Source organism: Herpailurus yagouaroundi, unplaced genomic scaffold (assembly GCF_014898765.1).
Source record: "Herpailurus yagouaroundi ecotype Mexico unplaced genomic scaffold, PumYag 29, whole genome shotgun sequence".
Classification (NCBI taxonomy): domain Eukaryota; kingdom Metazoa; phylum Chordata; class Mammalia; order Carnivora; family Felidae; genus Herpailurus; species Herpailurus yagouaroundi.
This window is the reverse complement of record NW_024412377.1, coordinates 7,289,289-7,314,925: the sequence shown is the minus strand read 5'-3', so window position 1 is coordinate 7,314,925 and position 25,637 is coordinate 7,289,289. Positions and strand designations below refer to the sequence as shown.

At 48.4% G+C, this 25,637-nt stretch overlaps 1 protein-coding gene and 1 long non-coding RNA gene across 8 annotated transcripts in view; one reads left to right on the top strand and one right to left on the bottom strand.

Annotated features, from left to right (window-relative positions):
• Positions 1–25,637, top strand: part of ATPSCKMT (ATP synthase c subunit lysine N-methyltransferase) — a 245,604-nt gene that overhangs the window by 56,222 nt on the left and 163,745 nt on the right. The gene's annotated exons all lie outside the window — the stretch shown is intronic.
• Positions 6,553–14,833, bottom strand: LOC121042647 (uncharacterized). Of its 3 annotated transcripts, none has more exons than XR_005796374.1 (4): positions 14,354–14,833; positions 8,586–8,716; positions 7,045–7,138; positions 6,553–6,876 (listed from the first exon to the last, which is right to left on the bottom strand). It is a non-coding gene; the product is annotated as an uncharacterized LOC121042647 (long non-coding RNA). The 3 variants fall into 3 exon arrangements; XR_005796372.1 differs by having other exon boundaries at positions 8,586–8,721; positions 14,354–14,831; XR_005796367.1 differs by lacking the exon at positions 8,586–8,716 and having other exon boundaries at positions 14,354–14,804.

Sequence of the window (25,637 nt, the reverse complement as noted above, 5' to 3'; positions counted from 1 at the left end):
TTTTCATTTTGCACCGAGCCCCATAAACTACGTAGCTGTTCCTGCCCGAAATAATGTGGCAGGCGACACTTAAACAAACTTGGGACAGAACACTGTATTGACCTCCAGTTACCTGCCTGCATCTGAATCGTCGGTGAGGAAATATTGGAACCCCGGGTGCGAGGGGCAAATTTGGATGAGGTTTCACGTGGGTTGCCACCCTCCGTCTTTCTACAGCACCTCTCCGACCTTTCCGCTCTCTTCCTTGCCAGCATCCTCCACAAGCCATAATTAAAACAGCAGCGCTGTTACTGAGAGAAATGGGAGAACTCAGCACGTAGCTAGGGCCTTGGCTCCAAATTTGTAGCGGTTTATCCTCTGAGATTCTGCGACTCTGTCTCCTGGGGGCTCCTAGTCTCTGGTAATACATGGCACTGTGGACACTGGGAGAGTCTACAGGTGGATCCTGTTTCTCCCGACAGCCTGGCACTGAACATAGTACTTAAGTGGCTGGGGTTTGAACTTGGTTCATATGAAATCATTGGCAGAGGTCCAGGAGATAAAACAGAAAACAAACTCGTACTCCCTGCCTCCCCCTTCCCTCTTACCCACCTTCCCTCCAACTTCTAGGATCATATAGTGCAAAGTTTGAAAACTCGTGGCTTAGATCCATGTATGGTCCTCCTGGTGTTTGTCAAAATCTAAGCCTACTTCAATTCGAAGCATTGTAGCTCAAAGAAAATTGAGAGAAGAGGCCAGAGCCGGCTGGCTGTGTCCCTTGGATAGTTCAGCCTAGATACCCATCCTGGATTCCTCCGTTCTTGAGTATCAGCCTTTCCGCTCTTGTTATGGTAGCTTCATTCTCTTCTTGCAACAACCCTGTGGAGCGGGGCAGTGGGGTAGGCTGATCCCATGAATGGCCCCTGAATGGCCTTGCCCCCGTAGCTTTTAGCCCCCTCCCACTCTGAAGCTGGGCTTGGCCATTGACTTGTTTTGACCAAGGGGCTGTAGAAAACGGGAGGTCAGCAGAAGCTTGCAAGTGTTTTGCTTGCTGTATTGGTCAGGGTTCTCCGGAGAAATGGAACCCCTAGGATATATAGAGAGTTATAAGAGGAAAGTTATTGACTCACATGGTTACGGAGGCCGAGAAGTCCCACAGTCTGCCATCAGCAAGTTGGAGAATCAGAAAGCGGGTGGTCTAATTCCGTCACAGTCTGAGGGGGTGTGATGGTGTCAGTCCCAGTCTACGTCCAAAAGCCCAGGAATCAAGAGTGCCATTGTCCAGGGGCAGGATAAGATGTTTTAGCTCACAGTGAGCGAATTCACGCTTCCTCTGCCTTTTTGTTCCATTCAGGCTCTTGGCAGATGCCCCCCCCCCCCCCACCATGGTGAGGACCGTCTTCTTTACTCAGCCTACTGATTCAAATGCTCATCTCTTCTGGAGACACCCTCACAGACACCCAGACATAATGTTTTTCTAACAATCGGGTTATCTCTCAGCCCAGTCAAGTTGACACATAAAGTTAACCATCACAATCTGCAGTGAAAAAGAGCAACCCTTTCTACATCCTTCCCCACCCCCACCAGCAGACCCTTTCTATTCTTTTTTGCTGTTTCCTTATGTATTTACCTCCATAATTCTAAAGATAATACTTATACTGCTATTTCTTGACATTTAGTTTCAGATTACAGTTTTATTACTGTTGAATTTATGTTAAGAAAACTCAATTAAACTTTGTATGTAGTTCCCTTCCCCACCTTCAGGGATGGAGAGGTTATACATTCAGTGTTTTCATTATGTTCGCTATTCAGTCTTACTGATGAGCCAAGTTATATTTTATTTTTTTAATGTTTATTTATTATTTTATTTTTGGGACAGAGAGAGACAGAGCATGAACGGGGGAGGGGCAGAGAGAGAGGGAGACACAGAATCGGAAACAGGCTCCAGGCTCCGAGCCATCAGCCCAGAGCCTGACACGGGGCTCGAACTCACGGACCGCGAGATCGTGACCTGGCTGAAGTCGGACGCTTAACCGACTGCGCCACCCAGGCGCCCCATATTTTAATGAGTATATTTTCTCTCCTGTGCATTTTTGGTTCCTTTCTATTGAGAATTGCAATTTTTCTTCTCCCTTTTCTATCCTTCTTCATCTCTCTGACATTACCTTTCTACACTCTCAACCAGCTTCTTCTTCCGACTTTTATTCCAGCTTTCCACAAGGTCACACCTCTCAAATGTTAGTCCCAGTTATTTATTGTTGCTTTTGGAGCTTGTGCTTTTAGTGTCATATCAAAAAATCATTGCCAAGACCAAGGTCAAGGAGCTTTTTCTCTTACTTTCTTCTAGGAATTTTACAGTTTCAGTTCTTGTGTTTAAATCTTGGATCCATTTCGAGTTAATTTTTTGTGAGTCATATGAGATAGTGATGTAAGGTAGGATTATCCGGTCTTCTCACCACCATTTATTGAAGAGATTATCCTTTCCCCATTGAATATTCTTGACTTCCTTGTCAAATATTAGTTGACTATGTACCTGTGGGTTTATTTCTGGGCCCTTCATTCTGTTCCATTGGTCTATGTGTATATTTTTATGCCACTACGAAAATACATCTTTTACCATACTGTTTGGATTGCTGTAGCTTTATAATAAAGTTGGGAATCAGGAGGCGTTTCGTCTCTGGCTTTGTTTTTCTTTCTCAAGATTGCCTTGACTGTTCAGGGTCTTATTATGGTTCCATGCGATTTTGGGGATTTTTTTTCTATTTATTTGAACAATGCCATTGGAATTTTGATGGAGATTGCATTGAATCTGTGGATCACTTTGGGTAGTATGGCTATTTTGATGATATTCATTCCTCCAGGGGCGCCTGGGTGGCTCAGTCAGTTAAGCGTCCGACCTCGGCTCAGTTCATGATGTCACAGCTCGTGAGTTTGAGCCCTGCATTGGGCTCTGTGCTGACAGCTCACAGCTCAGAGCCTGGAGCCTGCTTCAGATTCTGTCTCTGTCTCTCTCTGCCCCTCCCCCGCTCATGCTCTGTCTCTCTCTTCAATCTAAATAAACATTAAAAAAATAAATAAAAAATAATTCTTCCAATCCATGAACACATCTTCTGTGTATCTGTATCTTCTCCAGTTTCTTTCATCAAAGTCTTTTAGTTTTCACTGTGCAGATCTTTACCTCCTTGGATAAATGTATCTCTAGGTGTTGTTTTTGATGCTCTCATAAATGGGACTGTTTTATTCTTTTTCAAATATTTTATTGTTAGTGTATAGAAGTGCACCTGATTTCTGTATGTTGGTCTTGTATCCTGTGTCTTTACCGAATTTGTTTATCGATTCTAACAGTTTTCGGGGGGGTCTTTAGGATTACTTATGCAGAAGGTCATATCATCTGCAAACAGAACGGCAGCTGAATAAGGTAGAGGCTTTTCTCATATGTCTAGAGACCCCCGGCTGGAACCCCAGGACTCTGTGTGTGTTGATGGGGCTCGACTCCATGGGGGTGTGAGGGGGCACAGCCATCTCACCAGGTGCCTCCCGCCTTCGGCGCCTGCAAGTATTGCTAACAGGGCCGCTGCTTTTCCTGGGATGCATTTATCCTCTTCCTGGAGTTTTTTTTTTTTTTTTTCCAACGTTTTTTATTTATTTTTGGGACAGAGAGAGACAGAGCATGAACGGGGGAGGGGCAGAGAGAGAGGGAGACACAGCATCGGAAACAGGCTCCGGGCTCCGAGCCATCAGCCCAGAGCCTGACGCGGGGCTCGAACTCACGGACCGCGAGATCGTGACCTGGCTGAAGTCGGACGCTTAACCGACTGCGTCACCCAGGCGCCCCTCTCTTCCTGGAGTTTGTGAAACTTACTTCCGGATTATGATGGGTGTCGTATTATATCCTCACATGGGGTGGGGGGGCGGAGAGAGAGAGAGAGAGAGCTGGGGGTGGGGTAGAGCGAGGGAAAGCTCGTGTCTCTTCTTATACGGGCACTAATCCCATTCCTGAGGGCTCCACCCTTACAACCAAATCACCTCCCAAAGGCCCCACCAATTAATAGCATCACTTTGGGGGTTAGGAGTCAACATGTGAACGTTGGGGCGACACAGTCAGCTCCTAATACACCACGAGATAAAGAGTCAGATGTGCACGTTTGCCGAGCCCCAGGAGCGCTGTGCCAGCTCACCTCCCCTGCCAGTCAGTAAGAGCTTTCCTGCTCTCCTCGCTTCTTCCTTCCCGCTATGGCCCGCAGGGGTCAGAAGCTGTTTAGCGAGCAGGGATAGAAGCCGAAGCCGGGGAAGCCGGGGAAGACAGCACAGGCCGTGGCAGCTCCTGTCCTGACCTCAGAGTACAGTCTGACCTGGGCAAGTGGAGAAACCACAGCTTGGAGAGTGGTTTGAATTTCGACACTTACAGGGGAGCAGATATTTAAAATATGGAATTGATCTTTTGTGATTTAGGCCTTTTTAGATTTTTATAGTCTAACAGTGACCAGGACATGTATGGGGCAGTGTTTTTTCCCAGGAGTAGAAGAGGAACTTGTGCACCAGCAGTTTTAAAGCGAAAATGAGATGAAAATGGATGTTACTAAGTTTCAGCTGCTTTATGATTATATTCCAGATTTTGGGTGGTTCATCATAAAGGTTACATTTATCTGAGCATATCTTTCTTTTGCCTACACTTTTGAGGGGATAAAATTCTTGGCTGTTTTTAAAAAATCAGTTCGATGATATTATTCCATTGTCTCCCTGCATCCAATGTTGTCAAAGAGAAGTCTATGTCACTGTCATGATCATTTGCACTTCTGAATGTCTTGCAAAGGAGACACTGACAGCCTTTGTTCTGGACTGCCCCTTTTTGTTCTCCCTTCATGTTTGTTTGTTTATTTATTCACTTATTTATTTTTTGAGAGAAAGAGAGAGAGTGAGGGAGGGGTAGAGAGAGAAAATCCCAAGCAGAGAGTCTCTGCACTGGCAGTGCAGAGCCTCACACGGGGCTTGAACTCATGAACCACGAGATCATGACCTCGGCCGAAATCAAGAGTTGGACGCTTAACCGACTGAGCCACCCAGGTGCCCCTGGGCTGTCCTTTCTACGGGTGATTTTATTTATTTTTTTATTTTTTTTATTTTTTATTAAAAAAAATTTTTTTTTTCAACGTTTATTTATTTTTGGGACAGAGAGAGACAGAGCATGAACGGGGGAGGGGCAGAGAGAGAGGGAGACACAGAATCGGAAACAGGCTCCGGGCTCTGAGCCGTCAGCCAGAGCCTGACGCGGGGCTCGAACTCACGGACCGTGAGATCGTGACCTGGCTGAAGTCGGACGCTTAACCGACTGCGCCACCCAGGCGCCCCAACTACGGGTGATTTTAGAGCAAACAGCCTTGGAAGATGGAGCTGCTGTTTCCTCCTGGAGCAAGTGGTGGCTTTGCTCAGTGCCTTGGAAGTGAGAGATGTGCCTCCCTCGGGGTTTTCAGCACTGTGTCCTCAGAGCACTGAGATTGCTTTTCCTAGTTTGTGGTGGGAGGTGTTTGGAGCCTCGCCTTCTTTTTGGCTTAGAACAGAGAAAGTACCATTTAGACGAGGAGTTGACCAAATTCAAGCAGATCATCTTTTTATGAGCTCCTCTAGTGTGGAAACACCCTTCCACGGTAATATGTATAATCCTGGACGCTCAATTGTTGCCACGGCAACAATTATCTGCTATTGCTTAATTCCCATTGACAGCCCCGAGCTTGATTTTATTTTATTTATTTATTTATTTATTTATTTTTTTAAAATTTTTTTTCAACGTTTATTTATTTTTGGGACAGAGAGAGACAGAGCATGAACGGGGGAGGGGCAGAGAGAGAGAGGGAGACACAGAATCGGAAACAGGCTCCAGGCTCTGAGCCACCAGCCCAGAGCCCGATGCGGGGCTCGAACTCCCGGACCGCGAGATCGTGACCTGGCTGAAGTCGGACGCTTAACCGACTGCGCCACCCAGGCGCCCCCCCGAGCTTGATTTTAGCTGACATCATTTGTGCTTTTCTCCCACACATTTATTTCAGAGTACTTACTCTATTTTTTGTAAACGTAACTCATCCGGCCTTCTCTTGTTGTACACTTTCTTGGGATTTTCAGAGCAGAGGCGTTGCTGTTCTAAAATTTTACAACGATACCAGTCCCATTTCATGCTCCACACACTTCCCTTTCCGCTTGTTCATGCTAGATATGCTACATTTCCCATTTTGTGACTTTTCACTTCTTCAAACTGCCCTTTATCGCGGAAAGTTCTACATTGTAATTTGAAAAGTAGAACACTAAAATACCCATTTCTGAGTGATCTGCTAACTACCGGGCCATAATTGTATTCCAAATTGATAGTTCAGCTAAAACTTTAACTATTTTACTCAACTTGAGAGGTATATTTGTAGCTGATTATTCCCGCTTATGGCTTCACCCAGAGCTTTTATATCACAGTTATATTTTGTGCCACGTTACATATTTTTCCATCTATTTGCACAAAGCTAGATAAAAAATGTTAGCAAAGACATAAAAGTCATGTTAAACCAAGAATACTCTTGGAGTCAGAAATGATATACTGCATCATCTTTTATTTTTTTTTTCTGAGATTTATTGCTGTGGAGAAGATTCAACCCGAGAATATGGTAGCCAATACAGGTGTGCCAAAATTTCAAGCTCTTAAGATTATGAAGCCAAACCTTCTTTCATACTCTGGCTGGAAACGAAAAGGTCTCCGTGTTCAGATCAATGACCTGAGACAGAAAAACAAATACGAATCATAGAGATGAGACGCGTCTTGCTCGTTGTGTGCGTGTTGGGTTGGGTGTTTTCTTAGCGAGGGCTGGCCCATTGTTTCGGTCCCTCTTCCTTCAGTGATTTTCCACAGCATGCTTTAACCTAAGGGAAGTTAGGAAACTATGAGTAGGATGGCAGAAAACGACCATGGCTCTACCTTTTCCCCATAATTGAAGGGCAGGGTTTCTTAATCTGGGATCCGTGGAGCCCTCAGGGGTTCCCCAGGCAGGCTTTGTGTACAAGGTGGGGCAAAGGTTATGGTATACTTACGGGAAGTGCGTCCACCTCTTTCCTCACATTCTCAAAGGAGTCTTTTGAGTGATCTTCCAGGCGCCAAGAACAACGTGCAACAACTTCTCTTCGACTGTAACGTAAGGGCTGATGTGTAGTAAACACTTAATGTGTGAGGACTGTTTTAAGAACTTGGTTGCAGATTATTAGGGATGATTTCGGATGTGCCCAAAGTAGGGGGAACGGTAACACATCCGGCTTCAACAGTCATCAACATTTGGCTAATTGTTTTTAGCCCTTGAAATGCACGGCCTGATGTACTTGTCATAACTACCCTGAGAGGTGGTGCTGTCAGTACTGTTGCAGATGAGGTTGCTGAGGCTTCGGGGGGCTCAGCCACTTGCTGACTGCTGTACAGCTCGTGAGTGGTTGAGCGGGGAGCTAGGATTTGAACCTGGGGCTGGCTAGCTCCGGAGGCCTCCCCAGGCATGCCACCGGGCATCTCCCTTCTTGCGTGGGTCTCTTTTGGAGAATCTTTGGTCCGTGCTCTGCACTCCTGCTCCTGAGTGCTGTGTCTGCCTTCCGCAGACGTGCTTTTATTCTGGTCGGTGCTGCATTTTACAGAGTGCCTCTTCAGCTTAACACACGGTTTTATTGTATTTTTTCCTCCCTGTTTTTTTTTCCTTTTAATTACTCCTCTTGCTTTTATTCTGATACGAACTCTCTGGGAGAAGTATTTATATTCCCACTTTTTCGGCGAGGAAAGCTCAGATGTTAGCAACCTGACTAAAGTTATACCTCATAAGTGATCGAATTGGTGCTGGAATCCAGACACTCCGTATTCTCACCTGTCCAGCACAGACTGGGCTCGAGGCTCAGTTAAGTGTGGCACGGAATTTGAAAGTTTATTTATTTTATTTTGAGAAAGAGGGAGAGAGGGAGACAGTGAGTGAGCAGGGGAGAGGCAGAGAGAGAGGGAGGGAAAGAATCCCAAGCAGGCTCCATGCTGCCAGCGAATTGTGTCATGAAATTTTAAAAGAAAAATGTGCAGAGTGTATTTTCTAATTTTTTTTTAATGTTTATTTATTTTTGAGAGAGAGATGCAGACCGGGGAGGGGCAGAGAGAGAGGGAGACACAGAATCCAAAGCAGGCCCCAGGCTCCTAGCTGAGAGCCCGACACAGGGCTCGAACTCACGAACTGTGAGATCATGAACTGAGACAAAGTCAGACACTTTAACTGACTGAGCCACCCAGGTGCCCCTAGAATGTATTTTCTAGAAAAGAGCTTATATTCACAGGGTCAGTCAATGGTGACTAGAATTGGCCACCTGACTGGAAATGGTAGTTATTTCAGGAAAGGGGAGAGTGTGAGGCTTACGGGGTGGGCATCTTGAATGCCCGTGCGGCACGGAGGTGTCCCCACACTGATCAGATTCTCAGTATCCACTGCGGGCTCTTGATTCTCAACGCCAGGCTGGGCCCTTGGGCGTCACAGTGCATGCTCCCACATCACTGTGGACCTTTTAATAGGGGAAGGAGGGACTTCTTGAAACTTGGGGATTTTAGGGCTTTCTGTCACCTCTAGACAGCCAGATCTGTTCTCTGGAACCAGGAGCGCCATCAGCTGTCATCAACCAGAAGGTCCTGTGGCTGTCATCTTGTTAAGGCAAGCATCCAGGCGAGTGACGTCCCAGCATTCAGAAGACACTCCTGTCCTTCAGGGAGCAAGGGGGCCAGGTCAATCTGTGTCATCTGACCAACTCACCTAAACATACTGCGTTTACGCACAGGGATGAGGGAACGGGGAGGGTTCTGCTCTACACGGAGGTGGGTAGGAAAGAAAACAAATTACAGGGAAAATATCAGAAGCCAGAAAATTATTATGAAAAACTGACCCACCCTTAAATGTATAGTAAATGATTAATTTGCATTTTCAGTATGTTAAAAGCCCAGATTACTGCTAGAATTTGCATTTTCAGTATGTTAAAAGCCCAGATTACTGCTGGACATTAAGACACAGTGATGACTTGGCCGAGTGGTTGTTTGGAAATCATCTAATCTGATGATTAATATAAAAAGAATTTAATGCACACACCTTTGTATTTATATGGGTCTAGAAAGCTCTGTGCAGTATACATCCACCTATCACTTTGAGGATTTGGAGGGGGGAGGGGCAGATTTTGGACGCTTTCCGTTCCTACTCTGTTCACTTTTTAAAAATTCATAACAAGGATCGCCCGGGTGTCTCAGCCGGTTAAGGGTCCGACTCCTGGTTTTCGGCTCAGGTCACGATCTCGCGGTTTGTGGGTTTGAGCTCCGTGTCGGGCTCCGTGCTGGCAGTGCGGGGCCTGCTTGGGACTCTCTCTCTCTCCCCTCTCTCTGCCCCTCTCTCGCGGATGCTGTCTCTGTCGCTCTCAAAGTAAATAAACTTAAAAAAAATTCATAACGAGCCTGCATTGTTTCCTATCACCAGAAGGAAAGAAAAACATGAAGCACGGACTGGGAGGTGAGATTTCACTGTTCATCCTCGGAGCTCACCAAGGAGGGGGTTGCTACCAGAATCACCAGGGATGTGACTCAACGAGGGCATGCCCGCCTCTCTTCCGCCCCCTTCCCCCTCACCGCAGACACGGCCTCACTGCCTGGGTAGCCCAGGGCGCGGCCAGACAGTGCACCCTGGTTGCGACGACCCTGTGTGAGCGGCAGCAGGGAGAAGGCCTCGCCCCCTCGGAGCCCAGTGCGGCGTTTCCCTCGTGTGGTCATTTGGGAGTTCGGACGGCTTGCTGGGCCTCGCGGCCACCCTCTGCCGGTCTCTGACGGGGGTTCGGTAGATACCTTTCCAGGGAAGGTGACGATGCTGGAGGAGACCAGAGGACCAAACTGACCCCCTCTCGGGCACTCCTCTGGGGAGGGACATCAGAGCCATCTGGGCAGAAGCACGATTTGTCTTCTTTTTTGGGAGAGAGCAGTTTGTGGCATTAAGCACCCCCATTTGTACTCCCAAGAGGGAGAGAGTGTTGGATTTGACCTTCTGAAGTTTTTTTTTTTTTTTTTTGACGTTTCTTTATTTTTGAGACAGAGAGAGACAGAGCATGAATGGGGGAGGGGCAGAGAGAGAGGGAGACACAGAATCCGAGACAGGCCCCAGGCTCCGAGCGGTCAGCCCAGAGCCCGACGCGGGGCTCGAACCCATGGACCGCGAGATCGTGACTTGAGCTGAAGTCGGACGCTTAACCGACTGCGCCACCCGGGCGCCCCTGACCTTCTGAAGTTTAAGGACACTTCTGGAAAATTAGGATGGAACACTATCCTCGAACCAGGACATTTGTGAAGACGGGACACCTGTGGGTGCCCCAGACCAACAGGGACGAGGCTGGGAGACCCACATGCCTCCATCTTCCATGTCTAAGGAGAGCTGGGATAGGCAGGCTACTCACCCACCCTGTGCCTCGGTTCCCGCATATGGAAAAGTAGCGGAAGATGATTGTTGAGGTGATTACATCCATTAGCACACATGTGTGCCAGCATCTACCAAACATAAGCTATTCTTTTGTTTTTTAATGTTTATTTTTGAGAGAGAGAGAGAGAGGCAGACTGCAAGCAGGGGGAGGGGCAGAGAGAGAGGGAGACAGGATCAGAAGCAGGCTCTAGGCTCTGAGTCATTAGCACAGAGCCCACGCAGGGCTCAAACCCTCCATCTGTGAGATCATGACCTGTGACCTCCTCCTGTGGCCTGGCGGAGGCCCCCTCTGTGCAGGAGATGTGGGCATGTAGGTGCCTTCGTGAGAAACTGGGAGGCCAAGAGGGGCCTCTTGACTCCCTTTGTGTCTTTATCTCACGCGTGCCCTTGGTGCTGCCCGATGGCTGGTTTCGTGATAAACCAAGACGAAAGCAATCTTGAGTAAGACGCTGTCCTTATTCTTGCCGGAGTTCGAACCCAGGATAGATGGTGTGGCCGGAACGAGCTTCGGCGCAGTTAACAAGATTGAAAAGGACGATGTCTCGTTTAATTGGGAAATGGGAAGGAGGGAAATAAAGGCCAGAACCCTGCTTATTGGGAGCCCAGGGCATTTGGTGGCTCCGAGCTGGGGGTCCCCATGAGGATCCTCCGTTGAGGTTAAATTAGGGCCTGTGGTGGTGGGTGGTCTGCCAAGGTTGGGGAGCCAGCCACCTGGTCGTCCAGCCTGCCGCCCTCCAGCCATCACGGCAGGTAGGTGAGGTTGATCTCGAAGAGGTTCCAGAGGGAGACCTGGGGGGCCCTTGACCACCAGCTTTCTGGGCACTGAGGCATGGTACTTGGGACCCAGGGTCGGGCACGCTCCAGGTGCCAGCGGGCAGGGGCATCCCAGCCACCCTGAGAGTGTGGACAGGCTCAGCCCTGGACTAGGGTTATAGCTGGGGCTGTTCGAAATGGGGCTGTACCCGTGGCCACTGCCTGAGCACCCCCTGGAGGGAGTGCTGGACAGGCGCCTAGACGTGGCGGGAGCTGGGACCTCGTGCCAGGGCCCCGCACAAAACCGCAGGGCTGTGAGATGGGGCGGTGGTGGCGTCGGCTCTGTGCTCACGGCATGACGTCCTCAAGCCTGTTCTCACTTGCTGCGTGTGAAGACACGGGTGCTGGGCCCGCCCAGTCCCGATTCACACAGGCTCCAGTACAGGTGTCCTGAGGTGCCGGATGGAGCCTCCAGACCGGTCTGCTGCAGGCGCATGAGCGTTAGCCCAGGAGACAGTGGGTGGTGGCCACGTTCCTCCCTGGATGGCGGCAGATCTCAGGGCTCGACCTGAGAGGAGAGCAGACAGATGTGGCAGGAGCGTGGGTGGCCATTGTTGCCCGGCATGACGAGGACCGCTCACGAGGCTGCCTCGGGAGGTAGATGGCCAAAGCCCTACCCTAGCTCTCCCCCGGGTGAATTTCCCGCCTGAATTGCCAGGAGCCAGGATCCAAGAGCCCCGGCTTCGCGACGATTGGCGTAAACCTGCTTATGGCCAGTTGGGCAGAGAAAAGGCAAGTGTGTTGAGCCACCAGCAGGGAGCGTGGGCCCCGGCGTCCTCCAGGGTGAAGAGGTGGACGAGAGTCGCGTGTGGACTGCATACCACTTCTTGGTGTTGGGGGACTGCCGTCACTGTGCGGTTTCTGGAGGGATCTCACTGGCCAGATCCGCGAGAAGAGTGTGCCCTGGGAAGACTTCATGGCATTCATCTTTCCTCGGGTGGCTCAGCACGCTGTGTCCAGTTGCCTGGCATGCTTGACGGTCTGGGGTCGAGTCGGACATCGGGAGGAAGTGGTGTGGTTGCAGAACGTGGGCCGTGCTCTTGAGCCGTATGGCACGAGGTCACCTGGTTGTTCCTGATGCTTTTGGGGTGGGGGGGGAAGGCAAAGAGGAAGGAGGCCCAGAGGCCTGGCCTGGCGAAGCGGGGTTTGGGGAACTGTACCAGACCGGCCGAGGCAGCACTGGCTGGGCAGCCGCTGCAGTTTGGGAAGGTCCTCTGGGACCATGGACTGGGTATGAGTTTCCTGGTGTTGCCATACCAACGCGCCACAAACCGGGAGGCTTAAATCAACAGAAACTTCTTCTCTCAGAGTTCTGGGGGCTGGAAATCTGAAATCAAGGTGTCTGAAACAGGGACACACTTCTGCAGAAGGCTCTTGGAGAGGGTCCTCGCGTCTCCTGGCATCTGGTGGCCCCAGGTTCCTGGGCTCGTGGCTGCATTACCCTGATCTTTACCTCTGTCATCGCTTGGTCTTCTCCCCACGTGTCTTTGTGTCCTCTCCTCTTCTTATGAGGACCCCAGGCATTGGATTTAGGGATTGCCCCAAATCCAGGATGATTCTTTTTTTTTTAATGTTTATTTATTTATTTTGAGAGAGAGTGTTTGCACATGCATGCATGCATGGGAGAGGGGCAGAGAGAGAGGCAGAGAGAGAGAATCCTGCTCTGTCATCGCAGAGCCCAACTCAGGGCTCGATCTAACAAACGGTGAGATGGTGACCTGACCTGAAACCAAGAGTTGGATGCTCAACCAACCGAGCCACCCAGGCGCCCCTCCAGGATGATTCTGTCTTGAGATCCTTAACTCATTACTTCTACAAAGACACTTTTTTTTTTCCAGATGAGGTCACCTTCTGAGTTTTGGGGTAGACATGAAATTTTTCACTATTTAACCTACCACGTGCTGGATGGCAGGGAGGGGGCAAGGACCGTGAAGCAGAGTTTTCGCGGTGGACTTACGGCCAGGGGCATAGCTAGTGATTTCCACCAGCCGTGTCCTCAGGGGATGCATGATGTTGGGGGGAGGGGTGGGCCTAGCCATACTGGACGTGAGCCGCCCCTTCCCCCCCCCCCCCCCGCTCCTGGCATGTATTGCAGATCGTACAGTATCACTATCGCAGAAGTGTTGCAGCTTCTGCGGGACTGAGGGTCTCAAGAACACACTTTTGAAAGTCGGTTCCACTGAGATAAATCTGAGTGGGAACACTCAGAGCGGAGTCTTGCAGGCGAGGCCACATAACTGCCACCTCTTTGGAAGTGAAGTTCACGTACTCCAGCAGACCCAGGAGTGCAAATACTCACAGTGGATTCGTGTAATTTACCCATTCAAAGCTGGGGTTTATGCTGTAACGAATAGCGCATGCTAATTTAGTTTTGGGTTTTTATTATTACTGTTTTTTTGCAGTGCCCTGCTATGTCCTAGTAACACTTGTTCGTGTCACTGGGAGCACTGGGACGTGGTGGGGCACGAGATTGGTCCATCTGTATCTTCACAAAGGGGTGGACTGTGGTGGGCCACGGCTGGTCCTACTGCAGGCTTAGTGACTCGTAGGACACGGGCCACGGAGCATGTGACTAACTGTATCGTAGTCTCTTCACGGCAGTGCTTAGAGCCTGTCTGCTGCTGTGGCCCCCAGACTGCATGGTATAAAGCTCCAAGCTTCCCTGAGTGGATCGCTCACTCCACAAAGCCGGCACCCACTATTCCATTTTGGAGCTGCTTCTTTGAGCAAAAAGGAAAGCCACGGGGTGTTTTGTTCTCATACGTGTGACTGTATCTCAGGAATCCCTTTTTCACTGTCTGCTGTCTCAGTGGGTACACCGAAGTGGACTGAATTCATGCTTTCAATTCTAGTCAATCTTAATACCCTGGCCAGACGTTGTGGTCTGGCCTAGTTCCCCAAACCATGCCCAGATCAATCTCCACGGCTAGGGGGATGGAAGAATCAATTTGACTTAGGCCGGTCAGGCACAAACCTGGCTGGGGGTGGGGTGGGGAGGGTGGAGCCCGCCTCTCTCAACTACAGAGCCGAGTGGTGGAGGGGAGGTTTGTAAAGACATTTGGAATTTTTTTTACCTTAAATGAAGGGAGATAATGCTGGCGGAAGAAATAGCAGATGACAAACTCGTATGCTGATATTGTCTGGATTGTATGTATCCTCCAGATGGCTCGGCCAGATACTTGCTGACTCCAGTGTTTCCATTTCTTTCTGACCTTTTCCCCCCTCATATTAAGGAGTAAGATTTTATTTTGTTTTTCCTAGAACTGGGAGCCATTCTGGGGAGCTCTGCTCCCCAGGTACACGTGTTGCGTTTTGATCATTGAGTCGATAACAGAGCCATGCTCCGTTGGAGGCACTGGGGATACCAAGATGTGCAAGTCTGGGTTGGTTAAGCTGACACTAGCTGCTGTAACAAAGAGACCTCGCGTTCCAGAATTCTAATTACATCAGTGGTTTGTGACAGTTCAGGCTGGTGGGTGGCTCCACTCCGTGTGGTCACTCAGGGACACTGGCTGACAGTGGCTCTGCAGGTCTCAATGCGTGGCTTTCAGAGTCATCCTAATCCCTGGCACTTCTGCGAGCAGGAAGGGGAAAGAATGTTGGGGGGGGGGGGAACACATGCAAAGTTTCCGGAACCAGGCCTAGAAGTGACATGTGTCACTTCCACTTACATGCGTGCCTCTCTTCTAGAAAGTTCCTGTCTGCCCTCCCAGGATATGCTCAGTTTAATGGGGAAGAACAACATGTGAACCAAAGGTGGAGGAGGAACAGGTCTTAAGCAGTTGTTTTCCTGCCTCACGTCCAGTTTCAGTTCCAAGTTGTCCCAACACTAAGAACCGCGCAAGGGGAAAGAACTTCCAGATGGAAACACATACCTCCTGTTACATGGGAGGAAATCATATTTACAATTTTTTATTTCCCCTTATATCCGTTTCCAGGCAGCTTTTTCCTATGCTTAGTAATGCTCCTCTAAGTTTTATTTATCTCCTTGCAGCCGCTGGCCATTCTTAGTCTCTATTCCTTGGAAAAAAACAAGTGAAGCCAACAAACCTTTATTGAAGACTTACAATGTTCCAGGTTCACATCCCGATTCCCTGCTCAATTTAATTACCACCACATACCTGGAAAGGAGCATTATTAGTTTCATCTTACAGATGTGGACACTGAGGCTCAGAGAACTTAGGAAGCATCGTTAAAATCATGTACCAGTAGGGATAGAACTGGTTCACTGGGGCCATGCTAGTTGCTGAACAAGTAAACCTCTAAATTTCAGGGCTTAACGTGTAGACATTCGTGTCTTACTCAAGTGACGACCCAGTTAGGGGCTCCTAGTTGGGTGGCTTTTGTCCTCAAGTACTTTCTTGTGCTTCTGTTCTTCCCTAGGACCTTAGATCACTCAACTTCCAGTTGGCTTCTACCTAAATGAATGCCTTTTCATCATTCCAGGATCCCGCCTCTTCCTAGGAATATAGTGCACTGTAGATGTGCTTGCAAGTGCTGAGTTGTATATATGTGTACTTTTAAAATATTTTTTAAATATTTGCTTATTTTATTTTTTAATGTTTATTAATTTTTGAGAGAGAGAGAGAGGGAGACAGAGTGTGAGAGTGCTGGCCAGAGAGAGAGAGAGAGAGAGACACACACACACACACAGAATCCGAAGCAGGCTCCAGGCTCCGAGCTGTCAGCACAGAGCCCGACGTGGGACTCGAACTCACGAACTGCGAGATCATGACTTGAGCCGAAGTGGGACGCCTAACCGACTGAGCCACCCAGGCGCCCCATGATTTTTATATTTTTATATTGCTTCAGTACACTGTGCCATTAATTGCATTTTAAAAACAAGGCTCGTAAAACTTAATGTAGGTTTTTGTCTCTTAATGTTTTACATCAAAGAAAAAATAGCAGAGAAGCAATGCATTTTTCAGGCTCTCAGATATTAGCCTTATGTTTTCCTTTAGGTTTTTTCCCGTAAAACTGCATTTCCTGACGATGTCTGGTGTTTTGCGTTGCTCCCCTTCTGATTTCCCACCTTGAGAGCTGGCTTCTGTGGGTGTTTTGACAGATGCCTGGCTCACACGGGCTCTTGTGGAGCGTGGCGATTTCTTGACTCCCCTGTGTTACTGCTCAGGCTATTAACAGTTCCTTAAATGGGGCACCGAGACTCCGCTCTCAAGTCAGCACTGGCCTTTTCAAGTTTGTCGGCCACAGCTGGCAATGCTCGTAGCACTTCCTAAAGCTCTCAGAACCACATTTAGCTGCTTCTCGGGAAAATGCTGGCATGGTTAGGAAAAAAGAAAATTCTAACTAGTTCTGGGCTCGAGGCAGTGAAAAGAAACGTGTACCGTTTTGTCATTTTTGGTTCGTTCTTGGTAAGCCACTTTGGGGCGCAAGGTGAGGGGCCCGAGTTCAACAGCCATGAAGGGCGAGCTAGAGAGGGTGCAAGGTAGAGGCATAGCCCCGCCGCGAAGTGAGTGACTGCCTGCCGATTGGCTCCATCGCAGGACCAGGTCATCATCACACTCCTCCAGGACCTCCTCTCCAAGACCAGCATGGCAGTCACTTGCTTCTAAGAAATATGCCATTGTCCCTGTTCGCTCACGTAGCTTGGCTGCGGGACAAGAGGGCTGCTGCCGGGCTTGCTGTGGCACTGGAGGGAACCCGGGACGGACACTGGCCCCTTGCTCATCTAGCTTATGCCCCCTGCTTCCCAGCCCCATCCGTGTGGCCAGGGCCTCACCTTTTGGAAAAGCAAAGATCGGATGAGGGCTGGGCTCAGGGGTTTGACTCCACCGTTCTGACTCGGCTGGGTCTACAGGTGTATGCTGAGGCCACCGAGAGCCTGGCCGCTCTCGCCTGGGGAGAGCTTGGCCAGGAGCTCTCTCTTGCAGTGCCTCGGGCATGAGGGTCTCTCTTGCAGGGCCTCGGGCATGAGGGTCTCCCGGGGAGGCCTGCAGGTCTTAGCCTCCCTGGGGATTCCAAAAGCTGAGCTGCTGGGTGGCCGAGCTGTGAATAAACGACCTTGTGACACGGATGTGAGTGGGAAGCAAGGCTCAGCCTCTCCTCTTAGCTCTCTGTTTCTAATCTCTAATCGCTCTGTAGAATACGTCTTCAAATCATGACAGTGACCGAATTCCCTAGGTTTTAAGATATCACTGATGGCAAAACACACGATCAGTTCCATAACAGTATTTGTGCGTGCATGTCCGGAGAACGAAATACCCTTGAAGATGTACAATTTGACTGCAAGACACATTCCAAATTTTAGAAGTGATAAAATGTGATGAAATGGCAAAAAGCTTCAGCTCAAGGAAATGTGGTAGAAAAGATTTCCGGCTCTGGACTAGAGCAAGACCCGCTCCCTGGGCAGCTGCGGAGGCATTTTCGTCTTGCAGGTTAGTTATCCCTTTTCCGGCCGCGGGTTTGGGTCTGCAATTACAGGATCCGGCGTCAGCCGGCGGGTCTGGCACCGCGGCTCCCACGGGGCAATTTGCGGCTGTAATTTCTTGCTGTTGTCTGTTCTGCCGCCCATCTAGCTAGCGCTGAGCCCACTGCGAGCCAGCGGACCCCTAGGGAGCAAATTTGCAGGAAGATAAATTCTTCTGTCCCTGCCTACATTTGAATGCTATTGTGGAAACCGAATAGAATACAGATCACCCCTCCCCTCCCCCAAATTGAATTCTGTGTACCTGCTCCGCTAAGTAGAAAATTGCATATCAACTGGCGGTTCCTAGACAGGGCTCTGTCTAGACACAAAACTTGCTTACCGTTTTTCACGTTCTTGGTCATTCAGGTGTATGAAACCCGTTGGCCCCAGTCATTTCTGGACTCGGGCGTTTTAGTCCAGAGGAAGTTCCCACCGCCTCCTGCCGATCCTAGGTCGGTGCCACCCCCAGATTCTCGACGGCGCTGTGGGTAGTTCCCCGTTGCCGCTGTCTGCATCCTCAGCTGGAACTTCTTGGGCAGAGGGGCGGGGGTCTCCTCTCTGCAGCTCGGGTGCTGCACACGGGTTGTTCAGCACATGCGTGGGGGGGGGGGGGGGGCGAGCTGTCCAGCATGAAAACCTCTAAAGATCCTTATGTGGCCTTAACCCGGGAGGGGAGTCCATTGCCCCTCTTAGGACATGTAGGGCGTGTGGCTGAGGTGTTAACAAGTGTGTAAGTGCCGCTCAAGCCCTATTTTCTTCTCAATGTAATTGCCCAGAAGGCCCTTTGCCTCTTTTTCCTCGAAACCCCCAGTAGAGGCTGTGGCCGGCGGAGCCCGGAGAGGCTGTGCCCCATAGCTGTGGCAGTTCTGTTCAGCCTTCAGGCAGCTGCACGATTCAGCCAAGCAGGAAGAGAGAGGCCGATCACAGAGTGAAAATGCAGGGACGTGAGCGTCCAATCCAGGAGCAGGGCCAGTTGCTGGCGGAGTGGGTGGCTTCAGGCACCGGATTATCTGGGGATTGTCAGGAAGACCAAAAACGGTTCCCCCACTGGTTTAACGGCACATTCATTTTCACCATTAGTGCTTCATTCCTTTGAGGCTGAAGCCTTTTATTTTCAAGAGTCCTAAGTAAATAAAATGCTGTGATGGGGACATGTGTGGGGGAGGGTATAAACTGAGTGCCAGAGAAATTAAAACACAAAATCTAAATTCTGTCGCGAGAGAGCTTTGCCAAGAGGAGCCTTGGCGTGCATTCTGAGACATCTGAAAATCTCACGGGGGCCAGGGTCTGGGGGTGGGGCCTGAGCTGTGTGACTGGCAGAGGACAGAACCCCACATATGAGGCCCTACCCTTTATTTTCTCTGTGAGTCTCGTGGTTTGGTTGGCAGCTCTCACTGCTTCTCTGGGGTGGTTTCCCCTGGGGGTGTCACATTGTGGAAATTGGAGGGGACACAGTGATGGGGGTAGGGGGACGGCCCTACTAGTGTTGAGTGACTGTGGTCTAGGAGCACTTAGCGTCCCGCAGTGGCTGGGGCGGTACTGCCCATCGAAGGGCTGCAGCTTTCCGCCAGCTTCCTGCCAGGAAGGCAGCCACCGTGTCCATCATTTTGCTTGGAACTTCACTGGGGGTTACCACCTCTGTCACCTGCCCCTGTGGCTTTTGTGTCCTTGAGGATTTTTTTTTTTTTACAGTTTATTTTATTTTGAGAGAGAGAGAGAGAGTGCATGTGCATAAGTGGGGGAGGGGCAGAGAGAGAGAGAGAGAGAGAGAGAGCGAGAGAGAGAGAATCCCAAGCAGGCTCTGTACTGTCAGCACAAAGCCCAACGTGGGGCTCGAACTCACAAACCGTGATATCGTGACCTGAGCCTAAATCAAGAATCAGATGCTTAAATGACTGAGCCACCCAGGCGCCCCTGTGTCTTCTGAGGGTTCTAAGGATAGCAGCAAGCACTGACTCCTGAATTACATCCCCTTATGTTCTCTGAGCATTTCTGTGTTGAGATATGTATACATTGATCACAAATTTATTTTCTCCATTTTATTACCATTGGGATATGGTGTTGATTATTTTAAAAATTGTTTGTGTTAGGTTACACACACACACACACACACACACACATCTCAACCATCTTAATCATTTTAGAGTGTACAGTTATGTGTATTAAATATATTCATATTGTTGAGAAATAGATCTCCGGAACTTTTCCATCTTGCAAATCTGAAATTATACCCGGTTAACCACATCGCCCCATTCTTCCCTTCCCCCAGCCCTTGCCAACCACTGTTCCACTCTCTGTCTCTACGAATTGACTACTTTGGATACCTCATATAATTGGAATCATACAGAATTTGTCGTTTTGTGAGTGGCTTATTTCACTTAGCGTAATGTCCTCAAGGGTCATCCGTGTTGTAGCGTGGGACAGGATTTCCTTCCTTTTTCAGGTGGGATAATACTCCGTTGTATGTATAGGCCACGTGCTGCTTGTCCGTTCATCTATCAGTGGACGTTTGGGTTGCTTCACCTCTTGGCTATTTTCAATGATGCTGCTATGCACATGGGTATACAAATATCTCAGAGACCCTGCTTTCAGTTTCTTTGCCTATGTTCCCAGAAGGAAAACTTCTGGGTCATATGGTAGCTCTACAGTTAATTTTTTTTTTTTTTACAGTTAATTTTTTAAGGAACCTCCATACTGTTTTCCTCAGTGGCTGTGTGATTGCACACTCTCACCAACAGTGCACGAGGGTTCCAATTTGTCCGCATCCTCGCCAACGTCTGTCATTTTCTGTTTTTTAAAAAAAATTTTTTTTTGATAGTAGTTACCTTAGTGAGTATTGTTTTAGGTTATGTTTTGCATGAATTCTATCTCCAGATAGTTAAGGGGTAGACATAAAATATCTGTTACCCTAACGGGTTGACAACAATACCTCTAGCGTCTTTCTTCATGACTTCACAACAGTCCTGTCCACCTGCTATCTTTTTCTTACACTTTATTTTAATACACACGCCGTCGCATTAGTGTTGAGCGTACAACATAGTGATTTGACAAGTGTGCACGTCATGCTGCGTTCAAAAGGGTGGCTGTCCTCTGTCACCATATAACACTATTACAGTGCTGTTGACTGTATACCCTACGCTGTGCCTTTAATCCCCCTGACTTATTCCTTCCATAACTGGAAACCTGTATCTCTCATTCCCCTTCACCCATTTTGCCCGTCCCTGACTCTCCTCCCCTCCGGCAACCGGCAGTCTGTTCTCTGCATTTATAGGTCTGTTTCTGCTTTTTTGTTTGTTTGTTTTGTTTTTTAGGTTCCACACGCACGTGAAATCATATGTTCTCTGTGTTTCTCCGACTGACTTATTTCACTTAGCGTAATACCCTCTACGTCCGTCCACGTTGTTGCAAATGGCAAGATCTCACTCTCTTACGGCCGACGAATAGTCCACGGTGTATACGGACCACATCTTCTTTGTCCGTTCGTCTATCGATGGACGCGTGGGTTGCTTTCATATCTTTGGCTCTTATAAATAATGCTGCAGTAAACATAGGGATACATAAATCTTTTTTGAATTAGTGTTTTCATTTTCTTTGGGTAAATATCCAGTAGTGGAGTTACTGGATCCTATGGAATCTCTATTTTGAAGTTTTTGAGGAACCTCCATGCTGCTTTCCACAGAGGCTGCCCCAAAGTCACATTCCCACCGACAGTGCACAAGGTTCCTTTTTCTCCCCATCGTCACTGACACTCTTTTTTATTTCTTGTCTTTTTGATAACAGCTATTCTGACTGTGGTGAGGTGACATCTCATTGTGGTTTTGATTTGCATTTCCCTGTTGATTAATGGTGTGGAGCATCTTTTCGTGTGTCCGTTGTTCACCCGTATTCTTCCTTGTCAACGTAGTATCTTTAAAATTTTGTTAGAAAATAACCTCTCCCTTCTTTCTCTCTAGCAATGCACTGCTTCTCCCATACCTGGCCCTTGGAGCCAGCTTTACCCAGGACAGCCTCTGCGACTTTCTTTTGTTGCACGTGGCATTGTGTTTCTCAGTATATTTTTTTCCCCCTTTGCGGTAATGAGTGATCGCTTTCTATTCAATAGGAGAAGAGAACAGCTGTTTGGGCATTGAGCACGTGACCATTATATACAATGAGTGTTCAGGAGTAATATTTCCATGGCGGAGGAAGAGTGGATTTCCTGGTGGACACAGGTCTCGGTGATACAGCAGAGTAAATCTGGCCCCCTTGAAACATGACTGGGGGTCTGGGGCTCTTACCTGTTGTGGACTTGTTGGCCACATAAGTCATGGCAATGTAACACCAGCACAGAGCTTTCTGAAAACGTCTGAAGTAATGTCATCACATGGTGAGTTAAAAAGGTAGAACAGGGGCGCCTGGGTGGCTCAGTCGGTTAAGCGTCTGACTTTGGCTCAGGTCATGATCTCGCGATTCATGAGTTCGAGCCCCGCATCAGGCTCTGTGCTGACAGCTCAGAGCCTGGAGCCTGTTTCAGATTCTGTGTCTCCCTCTCTCTCTGCCCCTCCCCTGCTCATGCTCTGTCTCTCTCTGTCTCAAAAATAAAAAAAATAAAAAATAAAAAATTAAAAAAAAAGGTAGAACATTGTGGGGGTGAGAATGGGAGCGACAAGACTTTCTGGTCTGTGGACAGACATAGAAGCAAGCCTGCTTGACCTGTTGGCCCCAGGACTTCGGTCTGGGGCTGCACTCAGGGAAGCCTCCTTTTTGCACTAGCCCTGGGCTCGTTCTCAAGTTTTCCCTCCGCCCTTTGTACGTCCCCCCTGTGCTCCAACATGGCAAGCCATTACAGGAAAGCGACCTGGGATGCATTTAGTAGCTGATGTTTCCTTAATGACCTTCGGTAGAGGTCCCCCTAAAGAAATTTTTCTTTCGTGCCAGGGACCCAAAATATATATAAAAGAAAATCATTACAGTATTTCGCTTGAGATTGTGCAGATAATGACAAGTTCCTTTTTTTTTTTTTTTTTGGTACTATTTATGGCTATTCAATTAAACTGCCACCAAACAACAGTGAACCCACCACCATTTCTGAGTGTGCTATCTTGGTGTTTGTAGCTCACCATATGTTTGAAGTATGACATAATCCTTCTGGAGCACATTCACTTTGTTGCTTCCCAACTCCAATGGAAGCAGTTAAGTCTGTCTCCTTTTAGACAAATTGTTAATGAAAAGGTAGCTGAACAATCATTTTCTTGTAATATGCAATTCCGTCTCCTTAAATACAGGAGCCTGACAGACCCATTCAGCACTTAGTACTTTCTCCATACAACTGAACTCTGTCTGACCCTCCGAAACTAACCACTGGAGCAAAAAGAGAGAAAGAAGGGGAAAGGCAGCTAAAAATAAATACTCACCTGTAATACGTATAATCCTAAAAATTGAGTGGAAGGTATATTTTACTTTATTGTTTTCAGATAACGTATGAATAATTGCCTACTGCTGCCAAGCCCATTTTTATTGATTTTAAAGTATTTCACGATGTTGGTGCAATGTTTGGAAAACGGTGGGGCTGTCCGAACGGCTCGGAATTTAGAGTCCTGAGCTCTCCTCTCTTTCAGCAATGAGTCAGTGCCGCTGTGGCACAGATGCGCTGTGGCTCCCTCCTTCCCAGGGAGCAGCGGAGGCTTACTTTATAATTGATTTGACTTTTTATCAATTTCCCCAAGAATTTCTTAAAAAAAATTTTTTTTTAATGTTTATTTTTGAGAGAGAGAGACAGAGACAGAGACAGAGAGACAGCGAGTGGGGGAGGAACAGAGAGAGAGGGAGACACAGAATCTGAAGCAGGCTCCGGGCTCCGAGCTGTCAGCACAGAGCCAGACGCGGGGCTCCAACTCACGAACCGTGAGATGGTGACCTGAGCCGAAGTCGGACACTTAACCGACTGAGCTGCCCAGGCGCCCCCCAAAAACATTTTTTTTTAAAGTAGGCTCCAAACCCAGCACAGAACCCAACACGGGGCTTGAATTCATGACCCCGAGGTCAAGACCTGAGCTGAGACCAAGATGCAGAGGCTTAACCTACTGAGCCATCCGGGTGCCCCTTAAATTTCTTAAATAGAATTGAAACAAAGACAGCTTACGTCTCACTTTTAAATACAAATAAAATATTGCCTTTTTATTTTTTATTTTTTATTTTTTTAAATTTTTTTTTTTTAACGTTTATTTATTTTTTTGGGACAGAGAGAGACAGAGCATGAACGGGGGAGGGGCAGAGAGAGAGGGAGACACAGAATCAGAAACAGGCTCCAGGCTCTGAGCCATCAGCCCAGAGCCCGACGCGGGGCTCGAACTCACGGACCGCGAGATCGTGACCTGGCTGAAGTCGGACGCTTAACCGACTGCGCCACCCAGGCGCCCCAAATATTGCCTTTTTAAAAAAAGTTTACTTATTTCGAGAGAGAAAGGATGCACGCTTGCGAGTGGCAGAGGGGCAGAGAGAGAAGGAGAGAGAGAATCTCAAGGGGGCTCTGCACTGTGAGTGCAAAGCCCGATGTGGGGCTTGAACTCACAAACGCTGAGTCATGACCTGAGCTGAAATCAAGAGTCGGACCCTTAGCCGATTGAGCGACCAGACGTCCCTATGAATACAATATTCTGATAGTGTCTTTAGGACGTAGTGTCGAATCGTAATGGCTGGTATTTATTGAAAGTTTATTCTGTGCCACCTTCTACCCAGATATCTGTGTACCTCACCATTGGAGGGTGGATGGGCTATGAAGATCACCCCCGTTTGATAGATGTAGAAATGTGGGTCAGAGAGGTTAATTGACTTGCCTAAAATCACCCAGCAATTTTGTGATAGAGCCACCTTCTGCACTCAGGAAGACAAACCCTGGGATAGAGGTGCTTAACACCTGTAGGAGCTGCATCTCTGCCAAAGATCGCTTTTTATAATAAAGCCTCATCAATTCACACTAATTTGAGGATTTGAAGGAGAAGCAGTCTGAATGACACAATGTTTGATCTCTGCATCCAGCGTGGGGCTCGAACTTACAACCCTGAGATCAGGAGTACTATGCTCTACTGACTGAGCCAGCTGGGCGCCTTGAAAGACAGAATGTTTGAAAAGAAATGCAGTCTTACCGCTCCAGAGAGATGGTGGCTGGAGTAAATTAAATGAGTGTTTTAAAATTAGGGAAGCGGTCTTGAAGATCTCATTTTACAATAAAGAAACATATTTGGTCTTTAAAATAATAAAACACTTCTTTTTAAGGTATTGCATTCATGATTCTAATCCACATTTTTTCATAGTACAAATGTAAATGTATGGACTAAACAAACATTTACAGTGCGGACCATGTAAGTGCCTTGGGAAGGTAGATGTTTTGAGAGTGTAGACTCCAAGCTCTGGGCTGGGTTCACAGGCTTAACTCCATTGCTTGATAGCTATTTGGCCTTGGGCAAATTTCTTTATTCCTCAAGCCTCTGTTTCCCCATCTGTCAGTGAATCTGAGGATGGAACCCACTCCCTAGAGCTACATACACTGGCTACATACACTGGATGTGGATCACCTGGACAGATAGGTACTCAGGACTTTGCTCAGTGCCTGGAGCAGAGGAGGGGCTCACCTGGTGTGTACTTCCATCACTGGCACACAGGAACGAGTGTGGTGGAGCTACGGGCTACGGAGCAGGTGGGAGACAAAGACACGTCGCGTACCCTCTCTAGTGAATCACATGTGCAACCGTGTGGGAGGTCGGGAGTCTGGAAGGGTGGGATGTAGCCAATCGCAGGCAGCCTCCTGAAAGCTCTGGGCTCCATTCTGTTGGCCCCAGGGAGCACTAAAGATTTGTGAAGCTGGGGAGATCGGGTAGGATTTAGGGAGCATGATTTGATAGAGAAGAGACCTTGGTGGGAGGGGAACAGGGAAAGGAAATGTTTGACAGGTG